A 9,230-nucleotide genomic window follows, 5' to 3' on the forward strand; every position below is an offset into this window, starting at 1 on the left:
TTCAGAGAAGAAATAGTAAAGCAATAGAAAGAGATAAAACGTGAGCCAACAGAATTTAAGAGGAAAAAATGGAGAAGAAAAATAAAGCCATCCTAAGTTCTATACAGAATAAAAGAAATCAAACTATTGAAAACACAGCAAGGAATGTGGAAATGAAAATTGGGAAGAGCTAGTAAGAAAGGATGGCCGGGGGAGGGTGGGCGTAGGGGCTGTGTAGAGGTGGGCAAAAGTGGGAAATGGGGACATCTCTAACAGTGTCAACAATAAAGATAAAGTTAAAAAAAGAGGAAGATATGGTCATGATCAAAAACTTAAAAAAAGACTGCCTAAAATGATACAGAAGACAAACAAAAAGCCAACTTATTTATAAGTGGTGTCACCAAAGATGAGAATCACAGAAATAGAATATAAAATCAATATTTAAATGTATAATTCATAAACCTTTTTTCTGGAAATAAAATTTTAATTTATATATATATATTTGAAGTATTTTATTTATTTGTTTTTAGAGAGAGGAAGGGAAGGAGAAAAGGAGGGAGAGACACATCAATGCGTGGTTGCCTCCCATGTGCCCCCTAACTGGGGACCTGGCCCACAACCCAGGCATGTGCCCTGACTGGAAATCGAACTGTCAACTCTTTGGTTCATAGGCTGGCATGCAATCCACTGAGCCACACCAACCAGGACTAATTTATATATTTTTATGGGCACACTAAGTCCCAGAGAAAAATTGACACACAACATTGAAACTCAAACCACATCATAATAAATTTCCTTGGCTTCAAATGTAAAGAAAGATCTTTTGTGCCTCCAAACAAAAATGTGAAGGCATGTATAAGGGAAAGAAAACAAACAACTCTCAAAATTTTCTACGTCACCTTGCAATATTAGGAGCTAGCGGAATGATGATCAAACCCTTATAAAAACAACATATTCCAAATTTTATCCTCAACCAAATATTAATTAAATTTAATAACAGACTATAATTTTGAATGTACAAAAATGTCATGGAGTATAGTTAACACACATCTTATTGATCTAAACTAATAGAGGGTGAATTTTGGAAAACCAGTGAAAGAGAATCAATGTTAAACAATTAGGTGGTAAAAATTATCTATTAAGCTACAGCTCTAAAACTAAAACTGAGAGAATTACTGTTTTAGAGCAGGAATTTAATATTATAAATCATGATACTATAGTAATAATCTGACCAGATAAAGTTGGAGTGGAGTGTAAAAGAAAAAATAGAAGGCAATGTAAATAGATTTCCTAGTCTTTTAATGGCTGAGGGTCAAAAATATTTTTTCAAAATATATTATTTAAAGCTAATAAATCAAGTAATAGATTGCATATCTCATGATAAAAAGTCAAATATATGAGAACCAAAAAAAATTAAAATCATGTGGTGGGGTAGGTAACATAAATTACAAAATGTAAACACATAATAATCCTTCCATTGTTATTGATGGAGTCTTATTGGTATTATCACAGGAACGTTCAAAGGAAGGGGCACATAAAATTTTACCTTCTTCTTTCAATTGGCCACTACAGAGATCTGAGAGAGCTGACTTTAAGAATTTTCATACTTGGCTGGCTTCTGCCATTTTCCCAAAATTCTATCTGCAGTTTTGTGCATGTGGTATGTAAAGTAGAGAATATAGCTCTGGTATTTACTTTAATTTGGCAACATTTTTCATTCATTTTAATTTTAGTTTAAGGGACTATTCAACAGCAGTTTATCAGAGAATCCATCAGGTCCAGTCAACTCTGAGAGGGATCCACATGGGGGATTTCCTTTGAAGGCCAATACAGGGATTGCCTGTAAGGTCACTAACTTGGCAGACTTTTTTTGTTGTTGTTGTTGTTTTTATCTTATTTTTTATTTATTTTTTAAAAATTTTTTTAAATTAATTAATTTATTTTTTTCAAATACATTTGTCTCTGCCTACCCCCCACCACTTTCCCTTGCCCTCTCCCTCTCTCCCTCCCTCAACTCTTCCCCTTTGGTTTTGTCCATGAGTCCTTGCTATATGTTCCTTGACTTTCCCCTTCCCTTCCTTTTCCCCCTCCCCCCTCCCTCCTTCCCTCCTGTCTCTGTTGGTTTCTTCTGTTTACAGTTTTATAGCCTTTTTAGAGGGAAAGGGAAATTCAGATAGAACATTAGTAGACTCACATATAAGGGAGTAGTAAGAATCATGTCAATTTCAGATACCTTGGGTATCTAATTTTTCATTAGCCCTCTGTAAAGAATCCTCTGTGAAGCTACATTAGAATCTTGAATGCTTTTGAAAGCTCCTGTATGCCAACCAAAAAAGATATGCCGCTCCAATTTGATTTGGGAACCCTTACGAGATCCTTACTATCAATTGCACTTCTTAAGTGAATGATCTTGTCTAATTGGAGCTATAGGTGAGGAAAAATTTTCCCTTCTCCCCTTCAAGATTTGTTTGGCTAGGCTGATGATTAACTCAATATAAGGCAGATTAACTCAATAAAAGGCAAATTAACAGGAGAAAAATAAATTTAAATTCATACATATGTTAGAATCAAAGAAGTGACTAAATCAGGTAGCTTTTATGCCTTTAGACAAAGAAACAATACATTTGCAAATAACTGACAAGACACAAAGAGTTTTGGGGTAGTAAATTAGTGAAGAAGTAACAAGGTTTGTTTATACAGCCTTCTCAGATGTTAATTCCCTATTTCTGGTGATTAAAATGCTTTCCACTATCCTGTTATTAAGAGGGTAGCTTTCATGGGAGGTTTATTTTCTGATTTCAGGGGGACAAAAGAGGGTGAGTGTGTACTTCTTGCACTGGCTGTTTCTCAAGTGACTTTAATTTATAATAATCAATATGCCAAAGTGGCATATTTGGGGTGACATATCTACTCTCCTTCAGAACATTCCCCATAACTACCATTTTAATTCCAGGTTGTCTTAGTAAGATGTTGTCATTTTTGTAGTTATCTACAGTTTCTGGTACAGTTCTTAGACATAAAATAAGCTGGTATACTTGTTTCTTTTTTAAAAAATATTTTATTTATTTATTTTTAAAGAGAAGGGAAAGAAGGGAGAAACATTGATGTGTGAGATAAACATAGATTGGTTGCCTCTTGCACACTCCCAATCAGGAACCTGGCCAGCAACACAGGCATGTGCTCTGATTGGGAATTGAACTGACAACGTTTGAATTTGCAGGCCAGCGCTCAATCCACTGAGCCAGAGAAGGGAGAGGTCATTTCTTTGAAACTTGAGGATCCCATTTATTTAGCTCAGCCTTGGGTGTCTCAGAGCCAAACTAATATCTAAGAGGAGTGTGCCATTGGGTTGTGGATTTTGTGGTGCTTTACAGTGTACCTCATTGCACAGAAATTCTCTTGACATTGGTAGGTGCCCTAGTGTCAATTTAACATATTCTGTGACCAACTTATCCTAGCATAGAAGTGTTAAGAGTCAGGTGGCAAGTACTCTGACAGCTTTTACTGCTCTATACATGCCTACTAATTTTACAGCTTTGGCTTTTAGAGAATTCCATCAGCAATAGAACTGTTGTTACTTTCATGAAAAAACTTTATTTTTTTTATAGTGGTTGATGCCTTAACAGCTTTTAATAGTATGACTTGTGCCTACTTAGATTTTGATGTGCCATCAGTCAAAGAGTCTGAATTTCTTGTTGCAAATTATTTCCCCAAGTCCTTCAATGGTTCATGGTGTGGATTTAACTCAAGGCTCTGTGAATCCCCTAAGGACTACCATCTTGCTTTCTTAGATTGAGGGGCACCCATTATTTTCCCTTGTTGAAATAATCCTCCCTAATCCAACTAGACATACTGTTCCTGGCTGCTTCTGCACAGTTTCTAAGACCTGTTAGGATCTCATGAAGGTGATGTAGTTGTAAGTGTGGTAGGTCGCAAACCCAAATGTCTCACCTGGAAAAATCTAGAGTCTCTCACACCTCAATTATCTACCCACAAGGATATTGACAAAATAGCTCAGAGAGCTCAGGATGCTAAATAAAAGTCTAATATGAGTGAAGCTTACCTGAGATCCTGGAGATCTTGAAGAGCAGCCTATGAGCCAGCAAACCAAAATGGTCTGGGGATACCTATACCTGCATCTATGGATTTTCTTCAGCAGCTGTCTTCATGTCCCATCTCATCACCAAACTGTCAAATGACAAAATAAAACAATTTAGTAGTGAGTTTGATGTCCTTTATTTAACTGAAAACAATCCATGGGCTGGGGGCTGTACAATGCCTCCTAATCAGGGGGACATTCTTCCAGAGGGATTTTGGGAAGAGTGAGTTTTATAGAATGTTAGAAGAGGCAATGTGGAATAAAGGCATGATTAGCTAGGAGGTTGGGGATTTCCATATAGGGCTTACAAGTCCTAATTTTAGCGAAAGGTAGGATATCTAAAGCTGAGAGGGAGGATTGTGATTGGCGTAGGTTGTGTTTCCTTGGCAGGTGTTTCATGTAAGTGCAGGCTGAGGTAGTTTTAGATTTGTGGCATAGACTGAGCTACTGGGGCAGCCTCTGTTTCATGGATCTTGATAAACCAAATTTACCAGCTCTAAACGCAGAGTGTACATGAGATATATATTATATTGTATTATATAGTGGTTGGCAATAGTAGGTTTACAGTTGTGAGTACAAGAAACACAGAGTTTATTCTTGTATAATTATTCTTGTATAACTATTGTATTGTTTGTTTTCTTTTTACTATTATTGTTTTTATTTCAGAGTAATAATAACCTGCATGTCTTTTCCATATGAACAACTATATACCTACTTTTGCCCACCACCATATTACATATTCAAAATATGTGTTATATACTTAGTATATAAATTCATTTTTTTAAATTAATTTATTAAGTTCATTTTAAATATCATATTTTAACATTTGTTTTTATTAATATAAATGTTAACAGACTTGATGTCAAGCTATAATATATTAAATACACTATCTTATATTTAAAATTAATACATGATATCATAACAAAGATATTATACTTAATACTAAGCAGTAATATACCTGAGAAAAATACAAACAAATAATACATACAGTTATAAATAACAGAAAAAGAAGGAACTATTTCCAACATGTTTCATGAGGCCAGCATGTGATGGTCTCACTTTTGTGTAATCCCCTCTACTTGAATATGAGCAGGACCTAGTGACTTCCTTTGAATTAAATATGGCAAAGGTGATGGGATGTCTCTTCCAAGATTGTTACCAAAGTCTGATTTCATTCTTTGTGCCATTCTCTTGCTTTCACTTGCTCACTGTGAAACAGCCAGCTGCCATGCTGTAAGCAGCCCTGGGGCTTACATACTAAGGGCAACTTTCAGTCAATATCCAGCAAGGAACTGAGGCTCTTAGTCCAACAATCCTCAAACAACTAAGTCTTCCCAATCATCAAGTAACTGAATTTGGAAACCTGTAATTCTCTGGTTGAATCTTGAGATGACATCACACCTGGCTGGTATCTTGACTGCAACCTGTGAGAGACTCTGAATCACAACACTTAGCTAAGCTGCATGTATATTCCTGACCTACAGAAACTGTGACATTGTAAGTAAATCTTTTTTCCACTGTAATGGTTAATTTTATGTGCCAGTTTGCCTGGTCATTGGGTGCTCACATTAAACATTATTTTTAGGATGTGTCTGTGTAGGGTACGTGGAGGCGGTCTGGCTTTCACCCAGATGTGTGGGTAACCAGAGGGAGCAGCTCCTCACAACCCTGGAGTCTGCTAAAGCAGTGTTCCCACAGGATTTTGCCCAGGTCTCATGGCCTTGAGCCCTGGGTGCGATAAACTGCCTTATAGCCTTGAGTAGGATCACATGTGCAGCTCATGATAGTTACTTCACCTTCTGGCTTGATTGCCCTGCTTTGTTTGGTCTAGTATAAAAGGGATAAGAGCTTTGGATGGGGTGGGGAGTTGGGGCACGGACTTGGACATGGGCTTTGTGGCCTGTGTGACTCCCTCCACATGGGCTTATGGCCTGTGTGCAGGGCTGATACAGATTTTGTGGCCTGTTTGATTTCCCCAGACTGGGCTTGTACCTGTGTGGCTCTTCCGAATAAAAGCATGTAAAGCATCCCTAAGGCTCCATGCATCTTCTTCCATCTACCTGAGCCCCAAGTGGACCTGTCCAGCCTAGAGAGGCTGCAACACAGTCTGTAAAGGTGTTTCTGCAAGACTTTACCATTTGAATGGTGAACTCAGTAATACCTTGCTCTCCCCAGTGTGGGTGGGCATCACCCAATTCATTGGAAACCTGAATAATGCAAAGAGAAAAAGAAGAGGAATTTGCTCCTATTTTTCTTCCTGTCTGAGTGCATGAGCATTTTATCCCTTGCCCACCATGCTCCTAGTTACTAAGCCTTCTAACCTGAACTGAAACATACATCACCAGGATCCCTGGCTCTCAGACCTTTCAGACTGGGACTGATCTACTACTTTGGCTTTCTTAGCTCTTCAGCTTATAGATTGTGAGAATTTTCAGCCTTCATAATTGTGCGAACCAACTGCTTATAATAAATCTCTTCCCATATTTATCTTATTGTTTCTGTTTCTCTGGATATACTTGACTAATACAGCTACTAAGTTTTGGTGTAAATTGTTATACAGCAATAGGTAACATCTAAAAAAAACAGCCCTTTCTTCTCCTTCTGGTATCTGTATGATGGGAATATTGTTACGTTTTATGTTGTCCTAAAGATCCCTTAAACTAACCTGGTTCTTTTTGCATCTTTTTACATTTTGTTGCTATGACTGGGTGTTTTTTTCTACCTTGTCTTACAACTCACTGATTCTATCCTCTGCTTTGTCTGCTTTTAATTTCTTCTAGTGTGTTCTTCATTTCCCGTACTGCATTCTTCATTTCCAACTGGCTCTTATTCAAGATTTCTATGTCCTTTTTTAATGCTGATGAAGTTTCCACTAAGTTCTTTATAGTTCTCACTAAGTTCCTTGAGCATCCATATAATAAGTACATTGAAATGTATGTCTGATGAATTGCTTGCCTTGATTTCATTTAGCTCTTCTTTTTTTTAAAAAAAAAAATTCTTCCTTTTCTTTTGTTTGGGACTTGTTTCTTTGTCTCCCCATTTTAATTGTCTCCTTGGGTTTGTTTCTATGTATTATATTGATCTACTTTAACTCTATCTTGTGGAGTGGCCTTATGTGTTAAGAGTCCTCTGGGACCCATCGGTGCAGACTCTTTGATCTCCTGATCTGGATGCTCTAGGAAAGTCCTTTGTGTGCATTATGTGGAATTTCCTGTTGTATTTGGGTCCTGATTGTTATTGGCTCAATCATTGGTGGGTGCTCCCTTCTGTCTGGCTGACTACGAGGCTCAACCCCCATCATGTGTTGTACATTGTTGTATAGGTACTGGCAGTACAAAGCAAAACAACACAAAACAACACCAAAACAAGCAACCACCCCCAACCACAACTGCAATATCAGCAACAAGAGAACAAAGAATAATCAGAGCAGGAAGTGAAACTGAATAGAGAAAGGGGAAAAGGAAAAGGAATATGAGAAGACCAAAGGAAAGAAAAGTGATTATGAGAGGAGAAAGGGGAAGAGAGAAACTACTAGTAATGAATAAAAGAGGGAAATGGGGGAAAGGAGCACAGGAAAAGTAACAAAAATAATAAAAGGAGAGAAGAAGGGTACAATAGAGTAATCAAAGATAAGAGAAGAATAACAGATATGAAAGAAAATTCAGAGCACCAAAAATAAAAGAAAAATAGTTAAAAATAATAAAATGACTAGGAAAAATAACAAATAGCAGAAATAATAACAAATGAACCAAGTGAATTCATCTTGGCAGAATTTAAATTTTGCCGGCTGACTTCTCTTTTTGGGAACTGCTCTGATGTCGCAGTCTATTGTAAGCCAATGTCAGGTGCTTTCAATGTCTAGCCCTCAGTAGCCTTTTGGAAGCTACTGGCACCCACAGTTTGTGCCTGATTCTTCTGGGATTGGCTGCTCCCAATGTGGGCCAAGCCTCTCTGCAAAGCTGGATTTTATCAGCACTGGGTCCAGGGGTGTGTCAGCAAACATCCCAAGTCATTGCAGGCTCTGTCTCTGCTTGTCTCTGTCTGCAAGCCTGCTATCAATCTTAGACTAGTCATAGACCTGACTATTTCTGAGAGGGCTTCTGGCAGAAACAGGGGGCTGTGACTCCTGGATCTCCCATGGCAGCTGCCTTTCAGAATTCAGGGAAGATGGTAGGTATGTTTCCCCTCCCATAAGCCACTAGTCTGAGTCCGTCCAGGATTATTTCCCTGTACTCAGTGGGACTGGGGATGGGGGAGACTAGTAGGTCTCCAAAGCTCAGATTTTGGGTCTGCCTGACACCAAGAAGGTGTTTCTGTGGCTCTCTGGTGAGGGGGAAGCACCAGTCTGTTTCCCAAAATAGTGTATGTGTGGATTAGCTGCATCCTACTGCCAGTCTCTGACAACCCTCAGTCTGTTTATGTTGCTGTCTCCTCAACAAGGGTTAAGATGCAGGATGGGGGGAAAGAAAAAAAAAATGAAACAACACCAAGATAGAGCAAAACTGAAAAAGGAACAAAAAGGTGCAGGGTGGAGTGGACAGAATTTCAGAGAGTATGTGAGGGGATTTCCAGAGGGTGGGGGGAGTGGTATCCCACAGGGCAAGGTCTTTGATTTTCCCCTAGGAGGGTCTAGCTCTTCTCAAGAAAGATGGCTGCCATGGAGCCCAGGTATATCCAGGCCCTGAAAATCCCACAGCTGATCCCTCACGACTCTCCCCAGTGCCTCCCACTCCAGGCTCGCCTTGCATGACTCCGGTCTGCACCATCCTCCCTTCACTGGGGCCTAAGGTGACTAGCAGTGAACACAAAGGCTGTGCTTTGCTCCGTTAAGGGTGGGGGGAGATGGTGGGTTTCTTCAGTGGTGTTTGTCTCTCCCCAGAGCAGAGAGTACCCACAGTACAGACTCCTTTATCTGCTCATCTGGATGCTCTAGGAATGTCCCTTGTTTGGGTTATGTGGACTCTCCTGTTGTATTTGGGTCCTGATTGTTATTGGCCCATTCATTGGTTGGAACTTCCCTCTGTCTGGCTGACTAAGGAGATCTACCCCTACCTCTGCTTTGAGAGGGCCTCTAGTGTGGATTGGATCCCCAGTCAGGGCATGTACAGAAGGCCACCTATCGATGCTTCTCTCTCATTCTAATGCCTCTCCC

Source organism: Pteronotus mesoamericanus, unplaced genomic scaffold (assembly GCF_021234165.1).
Source record: "Pteronotus mesoamericanus isolate MK-2021 breed Mesoamerican mustached bat unplaced genomic scaffold, CSHL_Meso_final contig_40, whole genome shotgun sequence".
In the NCBI taxonomy this organism is placed as follows: Eukaryota; Metazoa; Chordata; class Mammalia; order Chiroptera; family Mormoopidae; genus Pteronotus; species Pteronotus mesoamericanus.